Source organism: Tachypleus tridentatus, chromosome 13 (genome assembly GCF_004210375.1).
Source record: "Tachypleus tridentatus isolate NWPU-2018 chromosome 13, ASM421037v1, whole genome shotgun sequence".
Taxonomy (NCBI): domain Eukaryota; kingdom Metazoa; phylum Arthropoda; class Merostomata; order Xiphosura; family Limulidae; genus Tachypleus; species Tachypleus tridentatus.
In genome coordinates this window covers 13,282,992-13,310,165 of record NC_134837.1, presented here as the reverse complement: position 1 = coordinate 13,310,165, position 27,174 = coordinate 13,282,992, and the positions used below count along the sequence as shown (strand labels likewise).

Sequence of the window (27,174 nt, the reverse complement as noted above, 5' to 3'; positions counted from 1 at the left end):
CTCCCAGATAACTTGCTTCAATATTATGAGAAAAATACTAATGCAAATGAACTGATGAGCAAACTAGAGAGTTACATAATACATGATGAACCTAGACCTAAGTACCTCTCTCCTCTGAACGTCATAAATAAAAAAATTTAAAATTCGGAACACTGCTAGGCGAACTGAGTCACAGATACAAATGTAGCTCTATTTTAAAAGTTTTTAATATAAAAATAGGATTACGTGTTTATGTGTATATGACTGCTAAGTGTAACTGTATTGTGAACACAGACTAACAGTGCGATCATGAAAAAGAGAAGCTATAAAAATATATGAATTAATATCACCCCATGAAAAGGTTGTGTTAATTAAAACTGCAGACAATGGGCAAAATTTAATATACTGTAAGTAATATAACAAGAAAGTAACAATGCTAATTAATTACTCAGGATTTAGTAGCAGTGCAGATAAAATAACAGTTCCATAGAATGAGGAAGAGGTCTATATTAAATCTGTCTCTCTCTGGTCCAAAACATGGACTGAATCCAGAAGGAAAATTTGATAGGGAATGTATAGTTCTATAAAGTGACACCAGAGCATAGATAGTGTGTCATTTACGTCTTCCTGAAAGAACTGTTTCGTGTCGCCTTATACATAAAATGTCTAAACTCGGCAAATGTATCACTAACTGTAATGTATTAGTGTTGTGTTGTTGTTAAGTATAAAACCATCCTTTTATTGTTTTTATTTCATTATTAATGAAATAATTCACACAATCTTTGTAATCATTAAGATATAATAATTCTAGAAAGCATTTGGTTTAAGTGTGCACGTCAACATGCATCATCATAAGTTGCACATTCCATACAGGAAGTACACTGGTTAAATATGACCTTACTTTATAAAACACATTTTACCTTATTGAGACTCATTACTTTTAAAGGATGCAATAAATCTTGAAGGGCAGGATGTTAAAAAAAGTTACCTTTCTTAGGGAAATATAAATATAGGATATATCACATTACATTCACGTATGTATCCTTTGTACTACTTCAAGCCTTATTTACAGGAAAAGTTAAGTAACAATTAATCTAGTTCTTAAACCAACCTATTAAACAACCACCCATATCACAAGAAAAAAGTTATTGAATTTATTATAACTATAGAGGGTTGAGTATGTTATATTAAAAATATTTTGAATATGCAAATCAGCTGAGACAACAACAGCCAATATAAAATCACATTGGAATAGCATCTATCAGAACTATATTATGAAGTTACTTGGCATATGTATGTACTGTGAAAACTCTGATGCTACTGAAAATTGAACATTGTTCAAAAGGGTATACAACAGCCCTTTGTGATCCAAAACTTTCATATACAGACTGAGAATTTAGTATTTTCAAGAAAGAGATAACCCTTGTACTTAATACTAAAGGAATGGATCAACCTGAAGTACCAGAATGAAACATGAAACAAACCCTACTCTAGTGATTGTAAGAAATGGTAAACACATCCAGTAAGATTGGTTAGGTGCTGAAATGACTGGTATGATGTTTAGCTTTGCCACAAGTAGGTGAGAAATATGACTAATCAGGGAACTCATAAAACAGAATATTATACAAAAAAAACAACACATGATGAATAATATAGGAGTACAACTAGAATGTTTCTAACAAGGGGAGGGCTTCACCTTCAATCTACCAATTTCTAAATGATATGGATAACAAATACCATTCACATATATTATAATGTTTACTGAGAAAATTTAAAAAAGTATATTTATCAAAGTTTTAAAGCAGTTCAAATTAAAGATAAATATTCAGCTCCCCAAGTACAGCTTTTCACAATTTTTGAAAACTTACAGTTAATGAAAGGATTTGAACTCACAAACTCATCCCTTTGTTGTGTGGATTTAATGATAATAATTGTCAAAAATACAACAACCTAACTAAGAGAAAACTCTGGGATCAAAGAGACATTAATACAAATGGCTGTGTCATTAATATAAAACTGTGATGACGAGAAAACCCACTTGTACAGAAAAATATATTTTAAAAATGGCTGGTGTGGGTAGAGAAAACTCTATGTAGAGGAGCAAACAACGTTTCAACCTTCTTTGGTAATCTTTGTGACCCTGACGATGACTGAAGAAGGTCGAAATGTTGTTCATTCCTCTACGTAGAGTTTTTTCTACCCATACCAGCCATTTTTACAGATATAATAGAAAACTGAATAAGAATAAAGAAACTTTAACAAGTAACAGCAACATAAATGGGTGGCACAGGTTGTTCAAAATCAGGATTCTGCAATTGTAAAAGTAAAAATCTGAGTTAACATATGAAGTTATAAAGACCTGAGGTTTTCTTTTACTGACAAGTACCATAAAAACAATAAAAGTATAGAATGTTCACTGGAGGTCCTTTTGAGAAATGGAACTATATCTTGGATACTTGAGGTTCAAAATCTAAAGTCTGAGAGCACAAGTATGACTGAGTGATTTTGTGGGTTGAATGGTCTTAAGGTATTTTGATTTTCCTCCTCTGTCATTCACCTAGTCACTATGTACCTTTGCAATAATTTTAAGCAAAGTTTTCATTGTTTAACATGTACAGAGAGATTTGTTATATAATACAAAAAACACTGAAGTTAAAATCACAATCATATTAATTCAGAATTTTTCTGATTTTATTGGTATTATATGAAGAGTACAAAACAAGAATTGTTATGTTACATGATCTAACTTTCATACCAACCAGCCTGGAACACCTTATACACTACATCAGCAAGAAATTATTCTTCAATTAGCCTATGTTGATAAAGCTCCTCAGATACCCGTATATCCTGAGCTGCAAGTAACAATATATCGAGACTTTCATTGTCACAATATTGTACTTTGTGTTGTGAATCTTGGTTCTGGAAATATTACATAAATATTTAACACGTTGATGCATTGGAGAATTTTTCTCCTAATTTTTATGGGCTAATATTCACATAATAAATTTTTTTCATTAATAGTTAATACACAATAAATTATTAATTATAACTTATTTTTCTGTTTAAGTTTTATATTCCCTGTTCAATTCATGACATCTGACTTAAATATAGCATTCAAGAAATAAAAAAGCATATTCTTGTATTAATAATTACACGCCACATGCACAACAATCAGAAATATCCATCAGTTACAGTTTAGTAAAAACACAGTATTAGAAGTAAGAATTAACAAAATTATCACAACTTTAAATTCTTCAAAATAAAACCAAAGTAAAGTAATATTCAATAGTGACGGAAAAATAAACTTTCTTACAGTTTTCTTCAGGTAGTATCTCACTACAAAACCAGTAGAACACACTTGAGAACCAATATAAAAATATAATGAGAAAAAATAACAAATGCAAGTTAGTGACCTTTAAGTTCTGATAAACTAAATTACAAATATGCTAGTAAAATTACCTTTGTTATGAGCACTTATTTTGTTGGCTTCATGAAGATGGTTTGTGTGCATTTCATTTGCACATATATTAACCAGTGGCATAAAATTTTATATAAATTCAACCATACTGACTAATATTTTCATATTATTGAAATTGTTTTCAATATTACACCTAAGTTATAGTTTAGATGTTATGAAGGTTGGCCAAACTGAATAACCCTTTAAGTTTCATGGCAATCAAGAATCAGAAAGTAGCATTAGGTTAGGAGTAAGAAAATAAATTGAAATGAATTTCCTAAGGGAATAAAGTTCTGACTGGAAGCAAGACTTGTAGGGTAAATAATGTAAAGTGTTTTTAAAGTCCATATGGACCATACTCAGTAACATCCGAAAGTTTCATGGTGATCAATGATTCAAATGTTGGACATTTGTTGTCACAGATAGACATAAAATGCTTTATAGTATGAAATACATGTATATATATAGTTATTCGTAAAACTATGTGGAAAAGTTTAACTTTTTTATTTAAATATTAAATATAAAAATGAATTATCAGTGACGAACTTTACTAACCTGTACACTTTAATATTAAACATTATCAAACTCATTAGAAAGTCTATGTTATACTTTCTTTTGAATTGTAGATTTGTGTGTGTGTGTGTTTTTACAATTCATGTCAAATATTTCATTTAGAACATCCACAGTGCAAATTTAGCCCAGTGGTAATTTCTGTACAAATTCAAAATAACTTTTACTATTTATTTGTCAGACACAAATGAGGTTTCTAAAATAAAACACTACAAGTGCTATCAAAATATTACTATTACTTCTAATACCTGGTGTTTTATTAAACAATATTTTAAACTCACTTGCTAAGGACTCAATTCATTCAACCTAAAATGTACCACAAACTGACATTTAGAGATTTCATACTAGGACTTCTAATATGTTTTATATCTTCACAAAATTCAGTAAGTATTAAAAGCCATTTATAGACAAAAAACACAATTTTCACAACACATTTCTTTATGACCATATGGAGTCAAAGTGCTGACTGCTCTGAATGCAAAGTGATTTTCATATTAAGATGAAAAATAATTTTGTTCATCTGAAAAACCTTAAATTTCATTTGCATAATCTCTGAAACATCCTAAATAAATCTGAAACTTTTGTTTCAGAAAAACTAAATTGTCCTGTTATTTTGTTTGCTCTAATTCTATACAGTTAGTCAATTTGACCAATTTCATAAACACCACTAAAAGAAACTGAAATAAATATAAATTACCTTTTTCTAATTTTTCTCAAATTACTTCAAATTGTAACACAAAACTGTTTCTTTATCTTAAATAGTTTAAAATTTATAACACCATACATTTGTTTACACTTACATTCAATTGTATTATTGCATATTGAATCAAAGCCTAACAAAAATTCCCTTCAAAAATTTGACAAAAGTGTAATTCCTGTCACCCTATAGAATTACATAATACACAGACGGCTCGTGGACGTACCTCATGAAAAATTGTACACTTATTTATTTTACCTAACCTTTAAAGTTTTTAGTTTTATATTTTAGTTACTTTTATAATAATAAATAAAGAATACACATGAAAACCAAGAAATAAAGTGCTTACCTAGGTTTTCTTTTTATTTTTTCTGTCAACTCTCAATTAAACTTAACTCTACTTATTTATACTAACAGTACTATTGCACTAAATAATGTACCAAATAACACAGAATAATAATATGTAAAAAGCAGACCACACCACTATCTGGCTTTCTACCAATGCAACAGGAGCAATAAAAAAATTCAGCTAAGCTCACTGATGTGTTTTATTTGGGAATAAAGAATAGACTGGAAGCAAAATGACAACTATCTGTTATAAATAACACGGTATTAACATCAGAGAAAATTATGAACAATTTTTGAATGGAAGGATGTGACAGGTGAGCATGTCAAGAGGGGTCTGATTTTATACTTTATGGCTCTGTAGGCAAATAAGGTTGAATGTTATGAAAACAACAAATTGCCCAAGAAATAACAACATTAGAAGGAGTGACTTATTTTAAATTTCATAACTTTTGAGTATATAAATCAGAGAAGAGGGAATATCCAGAGAGTAAATGTCACAATTATGACACAAGGGAAAATTCAGTTTTTTTTAAATATTACTTTATAAAATTAAAACTTAAATCTTATATTACAACATAAATTATTAGCTACATTATTATGACAACCTAATTCTTATACCTTCATAAGAAAACAGTTTAATTACATTTTGAATGTAACCTGCCAAAACCTCATAACAAGTACAGAAAAAGATATCATAGTGAATCCAGAGGCTTTGATAATACCCTTTCAAATTTTAATATAGTGCTTTCTCTTTCATTTCAGTTGATACCAGGCATCCTAATAGCTTTATGAATCAGCATCACACAGCATGTCTTACAGTTTACATCTAGTTGTTACATTTCTCTTTCTTACGAGTCTACAAAGAGAGAAACACTTATATTTTATAACACTCTGCTAAATCTATAATAGTTGCTATATCTTTACAGACAAAATCCACTCAGGCTAATAAAATTTTTTTTCTTCAATATGGTCATCAAATTACTATAATGGAAGCAGCTTGTGTATGTGTGTATATACATATATATATCTGACTGCATATATGACTGAAATAATAATTGTAGTGTAGCTCCATCTATTGAACAAATTTATGAACAAATATTAATAAAAAATTCACATTCAAGATATAAACAATTTGAAAAATATCAAGTGTGCAACAATGATTTATTTATAACAGAATGTAACTTTAAATAAAAAATACCCTCCTCATAACAAGAACATGACTTTCACTAGGACTGGATGTTAGGGCCTGATTATATCTTTATAATGTAGTTCATAAATATAGTACTAAAATATGGAGTTCTTAAAAAAACTTTCGAAGAGTACAATTTTTAATGCAGAAAAAAATTACAGTATACATAAGCACAATCTGAACATTTTTCCCACATTGTACTTCCCAGAAAAGTCCTTTTAGAATATGTTCACTTTTTATTGCTCTTTTTCTCAATGAAGTATGAATACTAAAATTAATTATCAGTGATGTCGAGAAAACCCACTTGTAGAGAAATATATATGCAAAAACAGCTTGTTTGGGTTGAGAGAATATTTTACGAAGAAGGTCGAAACGTTGTTCGCTCTTCTACGTAAAATATTCTCTCAACCCAAACAAGCCATTTTTGCATATATATTTCACTACAATTAATTAGTAATTACTAGCACAAACAGTCAGCTACAGGATGCTGTTTCTGCTGTATTTAACGAAAAATTGGTCATGGCACATTTGTAAGAAAAGATCTCCTTAGATACTTTTGAATTATGTTTAACAATAACAAGCTCCATCAAACAAGCTATACATTTTTTATACTTCCATTCAGTATGGCCTGACATGACCAAGCGTGTTAAGGTGTGTGACTCGTAATCTGAGGGTCGCGGATTTGCATCTCTGTCGTGCCAAAGATGCTTGCCCTTTCAGCCGTGGGGGCATTATAATGTGACGGTCAATCCCACTATTCTTTGGTAGAAGAGTAGTCCAAGAGTTGGCAGTAGGTGGTGATGGCTAGCTGCCTTCCCTCTAGTCTTACATTGCTAAATTAGGGACAGCTAGCACAGATAGCTCTCGAGTAGCTTTGTGGGAAATTCAAAACAAACAAACAAACTATTCAGTATAATTTATGTTTACGCTAGGATTCTCCCTAACTTGTACACTTTCTTATTAAATTACAGAGAAACAGAGATATTGTTGACTACTGATCAACAGGGTCCATACCTCAGATATTTTAAAGTATATAAAATTTATTAAACTATTATTAGGTTTTAATTATTTTAAATAGTGCTTCTTGAAGCCCAAGTCTTAAATCTATTCAGTAGCTAGCAAAAATACTGGGTATTTTATAAATTGACTGCTCAGAAATTCATTAGGTAATTATTAGCAAAACAACTAAAATATGTCTGAGTGGTGAAATATTCTGTCAAAAATGATAGTATAATGAATGTTCTTTTGGTACTATATTTATACACTTTACACTGTTGTATCAATTTAAGCAATGTTATGTGAAATTGTTTATTTAAAGATTAAATAGAATGACATACAAATAACATGATAAATATATGAAAGATTATTTAAAATTATTTTTAATTGTATGAAATTACTTCTTACATATATTAAGAAAATTAAAATATATTTGTATTTTGATGTCCTTGAATATTCATAAAGTCTTACGAATTAATAAATTTAACTCTTTATTTACACTTACATTAGTATTTGTTGTTTTGAAGATTAGCTTCATTAATAATTTCTCTACTTGTTCAGCAACTGCTTCCAAAGTAGCCCTCTGTGGTGAGTTTTCAACTGATGTTTTCCAACAGCTATCCAGAAGCAAAAAATTTGATTGTATTTGTAGTTGCCAATTTGAGTGAACTAATACCATAGTAACAGTGCAATGTTGGATCAGCACCATGTTTAAGCAAACACTGCATGATCTAAAAGAAAAGTTTTTATGCAATAAAATGATGAAATTCAAAAGTCAAATTTCAAACAGTAATGGAGATGCATTCTGAGTCTATATCAATTGTTATTTTATATTTACAACATGTGAACATTAGCCAAATCACAAGGAACTATAATTTAATGATGTTTAAACTGTGAATGTTATAATAAATATTCGTTTTATGAATGTAGAGCTCAATGATTGGTGGATGTTAGTAAATAATTGTTCGTTACATTCAACTAAATCATTATTTTCACATGGAACTCATTTTCCCATTTTCAGCTTATTTTAAAGAAATTTTCAAACTATTTATTTAATACGGTTTCATGTAGAATAACTTAGGATTAATTTACTCTTTTGATCCTGAAATATTGTATGTGAAAATGTATCATATATGGATAAATATTGTTCTGTAGGACTTTCCCTACAAATTTCTACATAATAACTAAAACTGCCAATTCCTTTTTGTGAAAATAAATCCTACTTTATGGTTGATGAATTTTTAAATATTCGAGGTAAATATATTCTTACAGAAAGAAAAGTGTAGTTACAAGTAAAAAATCAAGTTGGCTAACAAAGACTTTAAGAGATAAAATTAAAGAAAAACATCATACATTTATGAAATTTAAACACTGGTACAACAACAGACTTAGAAGATTACAGAATATCTAGGAAGTTGGTAAAACAAAAAATTAAGACACAAAAAGGAAAAAGTTGTCAGTAAATGTAAAAATTAACAGTAAGAATATTTTTAAATACATTTAGGGTAAACAACATGTTGGAATGAGGCTAATATCTAATGATTATGAGATGGTTGGGTTATTAAATTTTGCTTTTTCCTTTATTCTTATCAATGAAGATTTAATTACCATTCAATATCTTGAACAGTTGATAAATGGAAATGAGATCAAACAAAATGACTACATTAATTGTGAGTCACTTCAGGAAAACGTTTGGAAGTTTAAAAAACAATAAGGCAGATGATATCTCCCCATTTGTTTTGAAGAAGATTAAAGATAGTCACTTCTTACTATTCTTTATGAGTCCTTGAATAGTTGGCAGGTTCCAGAGGATTAGAAGTTAGCTAATGTAACTCCTCTTTTCAAAGCAGGTGATACAAAATGTCCAATTAATTGTAGACTCATTAGTGATGCATCAGTTGTGGAAATTATTTTGGAAAGTCTGATAGAAGATGCTTTGCAAAGTTATTTAATGAAGTTTAGAATTGTATTAGATAGTTAAAATGGTTTTACTAAGGTAAAATCATGCCTTTCAAATCTTCCAACATTCTTTGAAAAAGTTACTGCTTGTGTAGATGAAGGGAGGGATATAGATTTAGTGTATCTGGATTTTAAGAAAGTATTTCACAAGATGAATATAAAAGACTTTAAAAAAAAAAGTCTCTGTAGGTGCAGGAGATAAGTCAGCAAAGTGGATAGAAGAGTGGCTGGATGAAAGAAAGCATAGGGTTGACACAAATGGAGTTAAGTGAAACTGGATTATTGTTACAAGTGTGGTACCTCAGGGTCTTAGGACCTTCGCTTCTTTTAATTTACATCAGTGACATAGATGAAGGAACAGTTAATAAAATACTTAAATTTGCTAATGATATTTAGGTCTTTGGTTTGCTAACTGTGAAGAGGATGATACTGATTTACATAAAGATTTAGATCATTTAGTGAGTCGAGCAAATAAACACAGCAGATGGATTTTAACTGCTCATAAATGCAAACTAATGCCTCTGGGTTATCATAATTTGAATTATGAACATAATTTGGATGGAAATCACCTCTGCAATATTATGAATGAAACATGCTTTTGCTAGTAATAGGAAAAATAGGAATTTAGGTTGTCTCTACAGAAATATAGAATACAAATCTAAAGAAGTTGTAATTTCAGTGCACACGTCATTAGTTAGGCCACATTTGGAATATTGTGTTCTTTACCTTAGGAAAGATAGAAAGTTGTTGGAAGGGGTTACTAGTGTCTGGGAAGGTGGGATTATCATATGAGTAATGGTTGAAAACATTATCTTGCTAAGTGTTTGAGATCCAAATCTTTATTTATACCATTTTGTAAGTATTTATTCCTCAGATCTCCATTTTGCATTATCCTTCCCACGCTTGACATCCAGGTCTCCATTATTGAATGTCCTCCTAACTATTTGACACTCAATTCTCTATTCTTGCCATTCAATATATCTGACACCCAAATCTCTATTCTTCGTTGTATTTCCAACCACATCCCACCCACTTCTCTATTCTTCTTCGTCTTGCTATCTGAAATTCACATATGTATTCTTCATATTTTTATAAAAATCTGGCATTCAAATCATTGTTTTTCACCTGCCTTTTAACTATTTGACATCCATATCTCTATTCTTCATTGTCTTGCTACGTATTTCACATCGTAATCTCTTCTTACCTTTCTCCTAAGCATTTATTCCTCAGGTCTATACTTTCCATTATCTGACCGACCGCTTGACATCCAGGTCTCTATTTTTCATCTTCTTCCTAACTATTTGACACTCAAATCTCTATTTTTCGCGTTCTCTATGTCTATCACCCAAATTTCTATTCTTCAATGTATAACCCACCACTTCTACCCACACCTCTATTCTTCTTTGTCTTGCTATTTGAAATTCATATATAGTCATGTGAGAAAGTTAGGACACCCTATGAAAGCCTGTGTATATTTGGTAACATTTTTGGATATATACAGATATTTAATATCAATTTTAACAATACTGAGAGATTATAGGAATGTAACTAAAAAATTAAAACTGAAGAAAAGACTTTTCAATATCTTCTGTAAATGTCATGCTACAAAAATGCATATTCTAACTGAGGAAAAAGTTAGGACACCCTATCCTCTAATAGCTAGGGTTACCCCCTTTGGCTGAAATAACTGCAGCGAGACATTTCTTGTAGCCATCTACCAGTTTCTGACATCGGTCTGAAGAAAGTCTGCCCCACTCCTCAATGCAGAATTCTGTCAGCTGTGAGATGTTTGAGGAGTTTCTTGCATGTACAGCCCGTTTCAAGTCACCCCACAGCATCTCAATGGGATTAAGATCTGGGCTTTGACTTGGCTATTCCAGGACTCTCCATTTCTTAGTTTTCAGGCAGTCCTTGGTGGATTTACTGGTATGTTTTGGGTCATTGTCGTGTTGCAGGGTCCAGTTCTGCTTCAGCTTTAATTTTTGTACATGTCCTCTGTACTGGTGTCCAAATAATTCAATTTTGGACTCATCTGTCCAAAGAACATTATTCCAGAAGTCCTGATCTTTGTCTACATTCTCTCTGGCAAACTTCAGTCTGGCCTTGATGTTTCTCTTAGAGAACAAAGGTTTCCTCCTTGCACACCTCCCATGCAAGTTAAACTTGTGCAGTCTCTTTCTGATTGTAGAGGCATGCACTTTCACATCAACAGTAGCCAGAGTCTGCTGTAGGTCCCATGATGATATGTTAGGGTGTTTAAAGACCTCTTTTAGCACCTTGCGGTCAGCTCTCAGGGTGAACTTGCTTGAACGACCAGACTGGACCATGTTGGCAGTTGTTTTGAAAGCCCTACACTTGTTGACTAATTTCTGGACAGTAGAATCGCTGATTTCAAAATCTTTTGGGATCTTTTCAAATCCCTTATCAGACTCAAAAGCTGCTACAATTTTCTTTCTGAAGGCCTCAGACAACTCTTTTGCTCTCACCATGGTGCTCGCTCTCACTTCAACAGTCATGAGCACATCAAACTAAATGTCTGAGGTTTAAATAGGGCAAGCCTCATTCAAAATGCTGAGTAATGATCTTCTAATCATGTGCACCTAGTGTGATACACCTGTGTGTGAGTTGAGCCATTTTAAGTGGGAATAAATGTGAGGGTGTCCTGACTTTTTCCTCAGTTAGAATATGCATTTTTGTAGAATTACATTTACAGAAGATCTTGAAAAGTCTTTTCTTCAGTTTTAATTCTTTAGTTATATTCCTATAATCACTCAGTATTGTTAAAATTGATATTAAATATATATACATGTATATATCAAAATATGTTACAAAATATACAGGCTTTCAATGGGTGTCCTAACTTTTTCACGTGACTGTATCTATTCTTCATATTTTATAAAATCTGGCATCCAGATCTTTATACTTCACCCACCTTTTAGCTGTCTGAAATCCATATCTCTATTCTTCATCACATTGCAAAGTATTTGACATTGAAATCTCTATTCATACCTTTTATCCAAGTATTTATTCTTGAGATCTCAGTTTTCCATTATCTTTCCCACCGCTTGACATCTGGGTGTCTCTTTTTCATCTTCTTCCTAACTATTTGACACTGAATTCTCAATTCTTGCCATTCCATATATCTAACACCCAAATCTCTGTTATTCGTTGTATAACCCACCACTTCCCACCCACATCTCTTTTCTTCTTCGTCTAGCTATTTGAAAATCATAAATCTATTCATCATAATCTTATAAATATCTGGTATCCAGATCTTTATTTTTCACCTATCTATTAACTGTTTGACATCCATATCTCTATTATTTATCACATTGTAAAGTATTTGACATTGAAATCTCTATTCATACCTTTTATCCAAGTATTTATTCTGGAGATCTGTTTTCCATTATCTTACCCACCGCTTGACATCTATGTCTCTATTTTTTCATCATCTGGAGATCTGTTTTCCATTATCTTACCCACCGCTTTCTTTTAACTATTTGACACTGAATTCTCAATTCTTGCCATTCCATATATCTAACACCCAAATCTCTATTATTCGTTGTATAACCCACCACTTTCCACCCACATTTCTACGCTCCTTCATCTTGCTATTTGAAATTCGTATACCTATTCTTGATATTTTTATAAAAATCTGGCATCCAGATCTTTATTTTTCACCTACCTTTTAACTGTTTGACATCAATATCTCTATTCTTCATCACCTTGCTAAGTACTTAAAATTCAGATAACTATTTATACCTTTCTTCTTAGTATTTATTTCTCAGATCTACATTTTTTATTATCTCACCCATCGCTTGACATCTGGGTCTTTATTTTTCATCTTCTTCCTAACTATTTGAAACTCAATTCTAAATTTTTGCCATTCCATATATCTAACACTGAAATCACTGTTCTTCGTTGCTTAAACCACCACTTCGCACCCACATCTCTATTATACTTCGTCTAGCTATTTGAAATTCATAAATCTATTCATCATAATCTTATAAATATCTGGCATTCAGATCTTTATTTTTGACCTACCTTTTAAATGTTTGACATCCAGATCTCTATTCTTCATTGCCTTGCTAAGTATTTGAGATCCAAATATGTATTTGTACCTTTTTCTAAGTATTTATTCCTCAGATCTCCATTTTGCATTATCTTACAAAACGCTTCACATCTAGGTCTCTAATTTACATTGTCTTGCTAATTATTTGATGCACAAATTTATATTATTGCCATTCTATATATCTAACACCCAAACCTGTATTCTTCGATCTATTACCCACCACATCTCTATTCTTCTTCATCTTGCTATTTGAAATTCATATACCTATTCTTCATATTTTTATAAAAATCTGACATCCAGATCTTTATTTTTGACCTACCCTTTAACTGTTTGACATCCATATATCTGTTCTTTTCACCTTGCTAAGTACTTAAAATCCAGATCTCTGTTGATACCTTTTTCTAAGTATTTATTCCTCAGATTTCCATTTTGGATTATCTTACCAACTGCATGAGATCCAGGTCTCTATTTTTCATCCTCTTTTTAACTATTTGACACTCAAATCTCTATTCTTGAAATTCAATATATCTAACCCCCATGTGTCTATTCCTCGTTCTATTACCCACCATTTGACATCCACATCTCTATTCTTCCTGGTTTTACTCTTTGAAATTCATATATCTATTCTGTTTTCTTTAAAAATCTGGCATCAAGATCTTTATTTTTCATCTTCCTTTTAAATGTCTGACATCCATATCTCTTTTCTTCATCTTCTTGCTAAGTATTGGACATAGAAATCTCTATTCTGACTTTTTTTCTAAGCATTTATTCCTCATCTACCTCATATATCAATTTTTGATATTTTTATAAAAGACTGGCTTCCACATAATTATTCTTAACCAACTTAACAATTTAGAGTAAAGAATCTTTTATTCTCAGGTTGGAAACAAATGGTATTGTCAAGACTTATTATACACAAAACATTATGATGCTTGTCAAGAGTATAAAAAAAAACTCACAAACCAAATATTCAGTGTACTGTTTTATATTGTTCCCGAGAAGTTGGTACGTTTCCATGTTTTGTATTGTTTATATAAAAAAAGGTTTGTTTAAATAACGTTATTTTTGCAAAAAACAGGCCTCACTCAACTAAGTGCTGCTCTATAACAATGTTTCTAACTCAGATTAATAAGTACAGGATGTTTTAAAGTGAAACAAAAGGATGGTGTTAAATTTATCAGTAATCAAGTGCATTCTAAATTACGACTTTGTAACCTGCTCAACGCAATACCTTTAGCTCAGTCAATAATAAAACAATATTCATTTTTTAAATAATAATACCAGTACCTGAATGGCGTTGACCATATTTGGTCCTTAAATATATAAAAATGTGTCTGAATGTTTGTCGTTATGAGCTCCAACGGGCAATAAGTAATAATATTCTACATATGAGTACAAAGTTTTAACAAAATCCGTTCGTTTTTGAATAAAATATAAAACAAATGTACAAATTCGGTCTCCATGGTAACAAATATGGATCTTTTTTTCGTGAACTCGCTGTTACCTTTGACATCGGCCCTCCAAATGTTAATCCTTCTAAGTTGAGTCATAGTCCAAGTGTATACTAACTTTCATTCAAATCTACTCAGCTGTTTTCAAGAAATATTGGTGATGCACGCACGCACAAACACACACACATGGATGAAGACATAACCTCAGTCGAACTTTAGTTTCGGTAATAATAATGATGTTGAAACTGCTTAAACAATAGCAGTATGATGTTTAAGCTCCATGTAACAAGAGTTAAATTAAGTATTTAATACAGTACCACTTGATTAAAGACGTCAAGTAGCTAAGATTTAAAACTAAACCCATCGTAAAACTAAACCCATCCGTCCACAATTTAGCAGTGTAAGACTAGAGGGAAGCAAGACGAATAGTGGGATTGACTATCACATTATACACCCCACAAATAAATAAAATAAGATTCGTATTATTCTTGAACACTTATCTCAACCTATCAAGTAGTAAAGTTTGAATGAGGCATCCTTACTGAACACAGAGACTGTGATCCTGGAATGTAGTAGGAGACATTCTATGAACATTCAGTTTATACTCGTACATTTTGAGGAATAATATAGTTTTACATAACCAGTCCTGTAAATAAAATAACTCGAGACTCAAAATGCTTACGAATTAGACATACTTTGAATAACGATGAAAACATTTTAGTAAGACACTAGAAATCAAAACGCATCCTTCAGAATTGTGTTGTTCTTTGTGTATCTTAAGGTATTTTAAAATAACACTTTTAAGGCTTAGATGAATGTGTTTTTCCAGAAAAAATCGCCCCAAAAGTGAAAACATTAATTATTGAGATTATAACGGCCGAATTAATGACTGTATTTTCATTCGTTATATTAAATACCAGTGGGTAATAACACTTTTCTTTTAAATTGTACAGAAGTTCAAAATATTCTTAGATTACTACTTACACCTATCACACAAATTTGATAAGTGGTCAAACATCTTCAACTGGGAAGGTACACGTAAGTGATTAAATTATAAATTACACACGAGCAATTAAACCACTTAAATAGGCTAGACGTACGGGATTTATTAAACTACGCAATAACTTGCACATAATGTGCAATTTAATTTTAAAAAGTACATCAAGGGGTACGCACAAGCTAACAGTTATTTATTATACATACAATAGTTTTGTTGTACAAATTACATTGATATTAACTTAAGATCAAAGCAAGCTACCTACTTAGAGTGAATCTAAAAACCAAATAAACCTTTTAACAAGTATATATAATTAAATGTCTTTTTCTAACGTTCTTATCTATAAAAATTATCATTTTCGGCCTTAATCCCAATAACATCTCACGAGGCTTGACCAGCTTAGGAGATTTAGGTTAGTCCTAAATACATACATTAAGCTGATAATGCGAAACAAAATCTATAACTAAAATTTACTAATAAATAAATATTTAAAAACTAATATAATTAGATACATTAACCAATATTATTAATGAGGGTACCTGTACAGAGACTATAGTTGACACGTTATCTACGGAACACGAAACGTGTTAACTCTAGGTGCTCTCTGTTTCACCAAATGTTTACTACACGTTTGGAATATATTAATAAAACCTCATATAAACCTAAACTCCACGAAGGTGCAGTTCATAAAAGTAATTAAGTCATTAAGTAACACTTAAATGTTACGTTAGGTGTCATATTTACTTAAAATAACACACTCTTGTGCACGTGTAGTGCAGTAGTTCAAAAAACACCTACTGGTACTACTTAGCCCGCGTTCGCTTATCACCGCAGAAGAATATGGGTAAGGGTAGTAGTATTATCAAACAAATCTGTGGAACAAAGTAAAGATTAGAAGCGTAAGTTTACTGATAAAAGATGTGTCGTTAACTACAATTATGATTTAGAGAGGTAATAGAAATGTTACAACCGTCATCTCTCGTCGATTTATTTTAACATCAGAGACAATAGAGATGGTCTTTATGACGCTCTTTGTCATCAACTTCTTCTAACTTTAAAGAGTCAATATAGATTACTTTATGATGGTTTGTCATCAATTTAAGTTTAAAGAGACAATATAGATTACTTTATGATGCTCTTTGTCATCAATTTGTTCTAACTTTAAACAAAAATCTATTAAAAAATTCCCACTTTGGTATCCTAAATTCAGACTATCAAAATAACTACAATACATATAACAAGCCTTTGTTTATCATAGAGCAGAATTTTAAGTTCTGTCCTTGTAACAAGCACCCAACTTTCACGAGGGCTAAATCTGAAGGTTTTATTATATCTTTGTTGATGTAATTTATAAATATAGCTCTAAGAAATGGAGTTTTAAAAACTGTTGTTTATTCAATAAACAGTAGCACATTTAATATATAAAAATGATTGTATTAGCACAATCCGAACACTTTTCCCCTGCAGTAGCTGCCGTAAAAAGAAACTTTTTTCTTAGGAAATGATCACTTTTTCTAAACCTTTCAGTACCGTACTATCTAAAACAGACTCATGTTTGCTAACCCTAATTACTAAGCCTTTCACAGGTTGTTGAGTAACGTAAATGTTACATACTTGTCTGACTTTTGTTTCTCATTTCAAGAATTTCATTCAGATTTATATAATGATCTTTTGTGAATATACATTTAAAATATTTATACAAAACTTTAAACCTGCAAATAGTACTGGCCGAAGTATCCATGATTTTTCTCGCAGAGTTCGATTCCTATTTTAACATCTTGTCTCCTTAGTAACATTATGGTTCCATTTTATTGTTGTCTTTAACAGTCTGTATTGGTTAAAAGCATAACAATACTCGTAAATTAACTGTTGTAAATATGTGACGTAACCGAAAGAGAACGTGTGTGTTTTCTTATAGCAAAGCCGCACCAAACTGTCTGCTGAGTCCAGAGAGGAGAATCGAACGCCTGATTTTAGCGTTGTAAATCCGTAAACTTACCGCTGTACCAGCGGGTGACCGAAAGAAAAGGAAAATGAAGACAGAAATATAAAACAGATAAGTAAGGGATAGCAGTGGGAAAAGACTGAAGATGTTCCAAGTTGAGTTATAAAAAAGACAATTTCTCCTTTAAAGCTAGTTAACAAATTGTACTTAGATTACAAATAAAGGATTGTTCCCCGATATCACGTGTATAACGGTTTGCTGGTGTAGATATCAGAATAACAAGTTTTAGATCTGACAAATTTTGTTTGTCGTCTGTAGATCTATTTTGTACATACGACTTTAACCTTTATACTTATATATATATTTATGAAATATAAAAATAGAATGAACCACAAAATGTTTTATGATTAGATTAATGTACACAAATAGATGCTAATCAGAAACAAACATATAAAGTTAAAAGGATACACAATTTACTCCCAGTGATAAAAACAAATTGTAAGATTGTGTGATATTCTAGAGTAGGTGTATCAAAAGGGTTTCAGTTTACTATGTTTGATGTTCCATGTTTGTATAGGAAGTGTTCTGCTAAGAACCACTCAACAATAACATACCATTATGTCACATTTTAGCTTATCAGATTTGTCTAAAGAGACTATTGGTTTGTTTGAATTTACCTTTATGCTATACGAGGGCTATCTGCTATAGCCGTCGGTAATTTAGCAGTCAAATAAAAGAGGAAAGGTACCTAGTAATCACCATTCACAAACAACTTTTCTACAAGGAAATAATTGGATTGACCGCAATAATATACCGCCCAGTCACACGTCATAAAGACAGAGCGTGTTTAGTGGTGCAAACATTAGATCAAGAATTTCGAACAAAACATCGACAGAACAGACTACTTACTGAAACAGTTCAATGTGTACTCTACTAACCTTAGGATCGTTGTTAACAGTGTTGATTACACTGATGTACTAAACAAGTGGAACCAATGGAACGAAGACAAATTGTTCAGTGTGAACATGTCCAAAATTTGAAGCTCAATTGACTGACTAACAACATTCAATTCTAGTTTCATTCTAGTGACCAGATTGTTAAGCTATATAATTATAACATAAATAATCAGTGTAAATTAGTCCCACCTAAAACGTCCCCCAGTGGCTCAGCGGTATGTCTGTGGACTTACAACACTAAAGACCGGGTTTCGATACACGTGGTGGGCAGAGCACGGATAGCCCATTGTGTAGCTTTGTGCTTAATTCAAAACAACAACGTCCTACCTAAAATTGTTATTTTAACTAAAATGACTACCTGATCAAAATATTGCTTATTCTTGTAAACTCTACAACATTATCAATGCCCCTTAATTGAGTGTCACCCAACGTGAGAAAATGTTCCAAACACAGCTGATAGAACTTAGAAATATCGTAAACATTTTAGTAATGATGATATGACACCAGGTGAAACATCACAGTATATTAAGTTGTTGTTAGTAATGATGATATGACACCAGGTGAACCATCACAGTGTATTAAGTTCCTGTTGTGGGTTAAATAATTATCAAACTTTACTAAAATTACGAACAAAAGGCAAAGTTAATTAATAATACAACAACATAATATAGGCTGTGTATTAACAACTGTAGCATTTTACAACGTTGAAGAAAAATATTTTGGTAAATCCAATATATAGAATTACGTCATATTTTTTAATCTTACTATAAGATGGCATTTATATCTGTATCTGTCTACCACAACAATAAATACATCATAGCATATCTATCAAATGGCACCACAAACAAAAATCTATTCAAAAATTCCCACAATTGGTATTCTAGATTCAGACAATTATAAATATAAATACGATACGTATAACATTCCTTTGTTTATCACAGATAGAATGTTAAGTACTCTCCTTGTGACAAGAACCCAGCTTTCACTAGGACTAAACCTGATGATTTGATTGTATCTTTATTGATGTAATTTATAGTTTTAAGAAACGGAATTTAAAAGAATAAAACAAACCTGTTTTTGTCAATAAACAGTAGCACATTTAACAGATAGAAAATGATCGTTTCTATCAACACGGTCCCAACACTTTTCTCCTGCTGTACTTGCCGTAAAAAGAATCTTTTTTTTTTTTTTCATCTCAGACAATGATCACTTTTTCTAAAATTTCCAGCACGGCGCTATCTAAAACAGCCCAATATTTGCTAACCCTAATTACTTAGCCTCTCACAGGTTGTAGAGTAGCATGAATGTTCCCTACATGTTGTCTAACTTTTGTTTTTCATTTCAATAATTTAATTCAAATTTATAGAATGATCTTATGTGAATACACACTTCAAATATTTATACAAAACTTTATACCTGCAAATTGTACTGGCCGAAGTACCTATGAAATGTAAGGTGAGAAACTTTCGACTACAGCATTTTGCTTTTTCTTCGCACAGTTCGATTCTTACTTTAAGATTTCGTCTCCTTTGTTACTATACGCAAATATTCAATAATATTATGCTTCCATTTTATTATTGTCTTTCACAGTTTGTACTGATTAGAAATGAAGTAATGCTTGTCAAGCAATTGTTGAAAATATATGACGTAACGAAAGAGAAGGAAAATGAAGACAAATATAAACAGATAAGTGAGGGATAACAGTTGGAAAAGACAGAAGATGTTCAAAGTTGAGTTATAAAAACAATTTCTCCTTTAAACTTATTTAACAAATTATACCTAAAGTATGAATAAAGAGTCGTTCTTCGCGATTACGTGAATAACAGTTGGTGTATATCTCAGAGCAAAAAAGTTTGAGATGTGACAAGTTATACATGTCGTCTGTAGATTTATATATGTGTGTGTGTATACATATATATCTATGTATTATACACTCGTATTATGTGAAATATAAAAATAGAAAGAACCACAAAATGTTTTACGATTAGATTAAAATACACAAATAGGTGCTACAAAGAAACAAACAGATAAAGTTGAAAGGACACACAATTTCCTACCATTGATAAAAACAAATTGTGATATTTTCTGATACTCTTTAGTAAGTGTGTCAAAATGGTTTTAGTTTTGTGTTTGATGTTCCAAGTTTGCGTAGGAAGTGTTCTGTTAAAAGCCACTCAACAATAACATACCGTTACGTCACATGTTGAATCACAGTGTTATTAATTCCTAACAAGTTAGTGTATAATATTCTGTTTATTGTACATGTTCTTTCGTTATTTAAATAGTTAATGTTGAACTTTGACTTCGTCAACTTTTTCAAATTCAGCGGGAAAAAAGGATACCATAAACAGGAGACAGAGATAAACTGTTAGAAGGACACAACGGTTAACGATATATATAAAACAAGTGGTACATAATGTCGAATCACATTCAGATGTTGACGACAGCTACTTTCAAAGTCGATCTTCATTAGTTATTGTTCAGATCGAAATCTGTAATATCATAAAATGTTAAAATAAAACGTTTGTGGCAAATAAACCACAAAGAAAACTGTACGAAAAAGAAGACATGAGTAATTAGTATGTTAAGTAATAAACATTTATTAACAACTACAATCATAGGATTCGGGATTATGATTTAAAAATTAATAGGTAAATTGTCTACTGGAGAAACTCAGAGTTTAGATATTAAACATTCTCCCGCAAGTACAACAGTAAGTTTATGGACTTACAACGCTAAAATCAGGCGTTTGATTCCCCTCGGTGGACTCAGCAGATAGCACAATGTGGCTTTGTTCTAAGAAAATACACGTACGTACATGTTAACAAACATGAAAGTCTGGATTGTTTTCTTATTTCTTTATAGTTTTATTCAGACATACTTTATAATTTTGTAACATTTGGTGAGTGTAAATCTGTTCTTACAGATTTATAATTATTTTTTACTTAAAGTTTAAAATATGATATGTTGGTGTGCACTCAAAACCTGGAAGATGCTCACAAGTTGTGGAAGAATAAAAAACAGGTGTATTAAAAGATCAAAAGGTTAAAAAAAGTACATTGCAGTGGATGATTAGTATTGGCCTTTTTATAACTCACAAATTTTGTTTTATTTCCAGATTAGTTTTAACCCCGTATCATACACACAGGATTTCTTCTGACTAAAGTCACCCGAATTTCTCTTTGCTCGAAGCTTGTATATATTTTTATACGTATGAAGACCGTATGATCTGTTATAGTGACGAAACTAAACGCGATCTACTAGTAAGAGCTAATGAACATTTGGAACTCTCCAAGAAAAAAGTTGTGTAACCCAAATTCGTCCTTTACAGAAAATTCTACCTTTTCTGCTTTTTATAAATTTGTGTTTAGATTCGTCCTAACCTTCTGAGCCCTAAATAAATAAATATTTTAAAAGAACTATCACTGAACAAAAATATTCAGGTTATATCGTCCGATAGTACCGTTGTTATTCTCAACTAAAATGACCACTTAACCAAAAAGTGATTATTCTTGACCACTCTACCAAATTTAAAATCCTTATCAATGCTCCTTAAATAATTACCATCATTACTTAAGGAAACATTCTAAAGGTGTCCAGATGGTTAAGGCGCTTGATTCGTAATCTGAGGGTTACAGGTACGAATCCCGTCACACCAACCCCGTGGGTTCGTGATAATGTTACAGTCAATCCTATTATTTGTTGGTAAAAGAGTAGCCAAAGAGTTGGCAGTGGGTGATGATGACTGGCTGCTTTCTCTCTAGTCTTACACTGCTAAATTGAGGACGTCTATCACCTTCGTGTTTCTTTGTGTGAAATTTCAAAACCAACAAAGATGCATGAGAGAACTTAGTAACAAAAGTGTTGTAGACTTTGACTGATGATAAGAAGACATCGGGTAAACCATCACAGTATATTAAGTTGTTACTGTAGTTGTTATAATTATAATTATCAAATATTAACTAAAATCACGAACTAAAAGTAAAGTTAATTAATAATACAACAACATAGTATCGGCTATGTATTAACAATTGCAGCATTATATAGTGTTGAAGATATATGTTGTTGGTAAATTCAATATAAGGAATTAATTATGTCATATTTTCTAATCTTACTATAATATGGCATGTATATCTGTATCTATCAGTGTATGTGACCGAAACAATAAATAAGTTATGGCATATCTATCAAATGGCACCACAAACAAAAATCTATTTAAAATTCCCACTTTTGGTATTCTAGATTCATAAAATTACAAAAATAAATATGATACGTATAACATTCCTTTGTTTGTCACAGATATAATTTTAAGTATTCTCCTTGTAACAAGAACCTGGCTTTCACCAGGACTGAACCTGAAGGTTTGATTATATCATTAACGATGTAATTTATAAATATAGTTTTAAGAAAATAAAACTGGTGGGTTTTCTTTAACAAACTGTAGCACATTTAAGAGATAAAAATGACTGTTTGAATCAGCACAACCTGAACGCTTTTCTCCCGCAGTACTTGCTGTAAACTGAGTCGTTTTTTACATTTTTCAGTACGACGCGATGTAAAACAACCAAGAGTTCGCTAACCCTAATAACTAAGCTTCTCAAACATTGTTGAGTAACGTGAATGTTACTAGTTGTCTAACTTTTGTTTCTCATTTCAAGAATTTAATTCACATTTAAAATATTTATACAAAACATTATACCTACAAACTGTAATGGCCGAAGAACCCGTGGAATGCGAGGTGAGCAACTTTTGACCATAAAGATTTTGTCCTTCCTTCGCACAGTTCGGTTTTTATTTTAGTATTTCGTCTCTGTAGTTACTAGATTCAGATATTTAATAGTATTGTGGTTCAACTTTATTGCTTTCTCTCACAATTTGTATTGGTTAGAAGTGAAACAATACTGGTGATTCAATTGTTATAAATGACGTAAGTGAAAGAGGGAAGATTAAAAGAGAAATATAAAACTGAAAAGTAAAGATTTTAAAAGTAGAGTTATATAAAAAGACAATTTCTCTTTTAAACTTAGTTAACAATTTGTACCTACAGTATAAATAAAGGGTCGTCCTTCGCGATCACGAATGTAACGATATGTTGGTGTAGATCACAGAGAAACAAGTTTGAGATGTTACAAATCACATTTGTCGTCTGTAGATTTATTCTCATGGCCAAGCGCGTAAGGCGTGCGACTCGTAATCCGAGGGTCGCGGTTTCGCGCCCGCGTCGCGCTAAACATGCTCGCCCTCCCAGCCGTGGGGGTGTATAATATTACGGTCAATCCCACTATTCGTTGGTAAAAGAGTAGCCCAAGAGTTGGCGGTGGGTGGTGATGACTAGCTGCCTTCCCTCTAGTCTTACACTGCTAAATTAGGAACGTCTAGCACAGATAGCCCTCGAGTAGCTTTGTGCGAAATTCCAAAACAAATAAACAAACAAGATTTATTCTGTATATACAAGTTTAAACGTATATATATGTTTGTATTACATGAAATATAAAAATAAAGAGAACCACAAATGTTATATTAGTTTGTTTTTAGCAGCATCTATTTCTGTATTTTCAACTTGAAAGGATACACAATTTTCTAGTTGTGATAAAAACAAATTGTACGTTTGTGTGATACTTCACAGTAAGTGTTAAAGTAAAAGTAATAATGCCAAGTGTGTTGTTATCATGTGTTGTTTTTATGTTTCCGAATGTCGGTTTAATTACATGTACCGTCCATTGTATCTGTTCATTTTTGTATTTATTTCGTTAACGGGTATAACTTCTATGTACTTATGTCTTTTAAGATATTTGGTTTACTGTAAGATAGAAACTTTAAATTGTTTTGGTTTTTATGTTTTATGTTTCGTTTTTGTATATTAAGTGTTCTGCTGGGGTGGTTTTGTGTTGTCCATACGTATATAATGAACTGATGTGTTCTGAGAAGTGAAAAGGTCTTCATACGTATTTTGAAAACAGACACACATATACTGGGTTTCATGTATTTAGCTACATGTTATTGGGGAAAACAAACATTTTTTTAAATCCGTGATGACGAGAAAGCCCACTTGTAGAGAAAAATATATATTTAAAAACGGCTGGTATGGGTTGAGAATTTTTTTATGTAGAGGAGCGAACAACGTTTCGACCTTCTTCGGTCATCGTCAGGTTCTCAAAGAAAGAAAGAGGTAACTGACCAGTAGCTGACCACAAGTTTGAAGGGGGTTGTGTAAATATAATCAAACATCTAAGCACGCCCTCTACAGAAATAGATGCTGCTAAAAACAAACTAATCATAAAAACGCATAACGTAAACTAACGTGGCAGGGGTTTAGTTTAGAGACAGAGAAATCTGAAGAATTCTCTCTCCAACTGGGGTGATCAGGAACCTTGTGGTTCTTCTTTGTTCCCTTCCATGAAAGATTATTGAAAATAGCAGGGTTTTTTTCTTTTTCTTTCATTTTGACTCTTTTTTTTTTTTGGGTGAAGGAGTGAGGTTGGTGATAATATTGATGAACGAGACATAGGTAGCACCAGAGAAACCAGCCAGACCAGATCCCGAAAAGCAGATGTCAAAGTAAATATGAACATATGTTATTCAGTGACGAGACTCATTTCTTCGTACAAGGTCAAAGAAGTCTGCATGTTCGCAGATCTTCAGGTGAGAAACTTCGAAAATCATAAAACATTTGTGGTTCTCTTTATATTTATAATCAAACATCTAAGCACGCCCTCTACATTCCTACACTCAATTACACAACCTCCTTCAAACATGTGGTCAGCTATCGGTCAGTTGCCTCTTTCTTTTTTTGTGAACCTGAGGTTGACCGAAGAAGGTCGAAACGTTGTTCGCTTCTCTACATAAAAAAATTTCTCAACTCATAAAACACATTTTATATAAAATCACAAATGTTAAAAGTTTTGTTTCAAAGTGATATGTATTCATTCAGTAGAACCGGAAGACCTATACCTAGACATATCCGTATATTCATCAGTGTGTAATAATGTTATGCACGTATGAACAACATAAGCGAAATAATTGTTGAAATAAAAAGTTTTTATAATTACCTGCAATACAGTGGCTGTCTTTTCTAACCCTTTTTAGTGTATTTTCTTTCTACGCGCGATTATAACATATTTTCGATGTCACATTTTAGCTAATTATTATTATATAAATATATGATCACAAAACAATAAACTTTTAACAATTATAACTTTAAAAACTTCTTTTATCTTAAGTAATATATATTTACAAACATCTCAATGACTGTCAGTGTGTCTGTTTTAAAAATATGAATAAATAAATCGTACATAAAGTCTCTTTAACAGTAGCACTTGTAAGTAGTTAGGGTGCTCGACTAGCAACCCATGGGTCATGTGCTGTAGTGTGAGTTTTAATATCTAAATATGACATTAAATACTATACACATCATTAGTCAATCTTTGAAAGTGAATTAACCTATTAACGACTCAATGCATTCCAAATCAAAACGGGCTAGGCATAGCCAGGTGCATAAGGATAATCTGAGGGTCGTGGGTTCGAATCCCCGTCGCACCAAACATGCTTGCCCTTTCAGCCATGGAGGCGTTATAATGTGACGAGCAATCTCAATATTCTTTGGAAAAAGAGTAGCCCAAGAGTTGGCTGTGGGTGATGATGACTAGCTGCGTTCTCTCTAGTTTTACGCTGCTAAATTAGGGACAGCTAGCGCAGATAACATTCGTGTAGCTTTGCGCTAAATTCAAAACAAACAAACCAAACCAAGTCAAACACGTGCGTGAATTTTATTAGATAATGTATTTCATGATATAAGGGCCCGGCATGGCCAAGCGTGTTAAGGCGTGCGACTCGTAATCTGAGGGTCGCGGGTTCGCATCCCCATCGCGCCAAACATGCTCGCTCTCCCAGCCGTGGGGCGTTCTAATATGACGGTCAATCCCACTATTCGTTGGTAAAAGAGTAGCCCAAGAGTTGGCGGTGAGTGGTGATGACTAGCTGCCTTCCCTCTAGTCTTACACTGCTAAATTAGGGACGGCTAGCACAGATAGCCCTCGAGTAGCTTAGTGCGAAATTCAAAACCAAACCTTTCATGATATAAAACACTTCATTACACAAACAGTCGCTGACACCGATATTCGACATTAAATACTAAATAAATTTTATTAGTTATTCTTTGGAACAGCTTGAACTTATTAATGACTCGTTTTGGTACAAATCAAAACACACATTTTGAGGGGACTACCTTTAACAGCGTTATGAAGATCATGGTGTAGAAGTGTTTATGATTGTTTAATCTTTCCAAGGAGTAACACGTTGCTGGTGGTCCTTCTGTTGATTGACAACGTGAACTATTTCAAATGATGTGCTTCTGTGTCATCAGTGTAAGTTATAAACAACATAAAAACGTTAGATTTATACTTCTGCATAAGTTAGCAATGTAAGACACTAAACAAAATAAAGTAAAACAAAACAAATAGGATCTATAATACGGTGACATTCTGTTAAATAATCTACTTTGTATCTGAGAACGACTGGTTTGGGTATTAACACTTTTATTGATAGAGAGAACAACGTTT

General features: G+C 32.0%; 1 long non-coding RNA gene across 2 annotated transcripts; it reads right to left on the bottom strand.

Annotated features, from left to right (window-relative positions):
- Positions 1–2,652: 2,652 nt before the first annotated feature.
- On the bottom strand, positions 2,653–16,533 carry LOC143236605 (uncharacterized). Of its 2 annotated transcripts, none has more exons than XR_013019596.1 (3): positions 16,255–16,533; positions 7,742–7,967; positions 2,653–5,907 (listed from the first exon to the last, which is right to left on the bottom strand). It is a non-coding gene; the product is annotated as an uncharacterized LOC143236605 (long non-coding RNA). The 2 variants fall into 2 exon arrangements; XR_013019597.1 differs by lacking the exon at positions 16,255–16,533 and adding an exon at positions 14,772–14,984.
- Between the last annotated feature and the right edge of the window lie 10,641 nt (positions 16,534–27,174).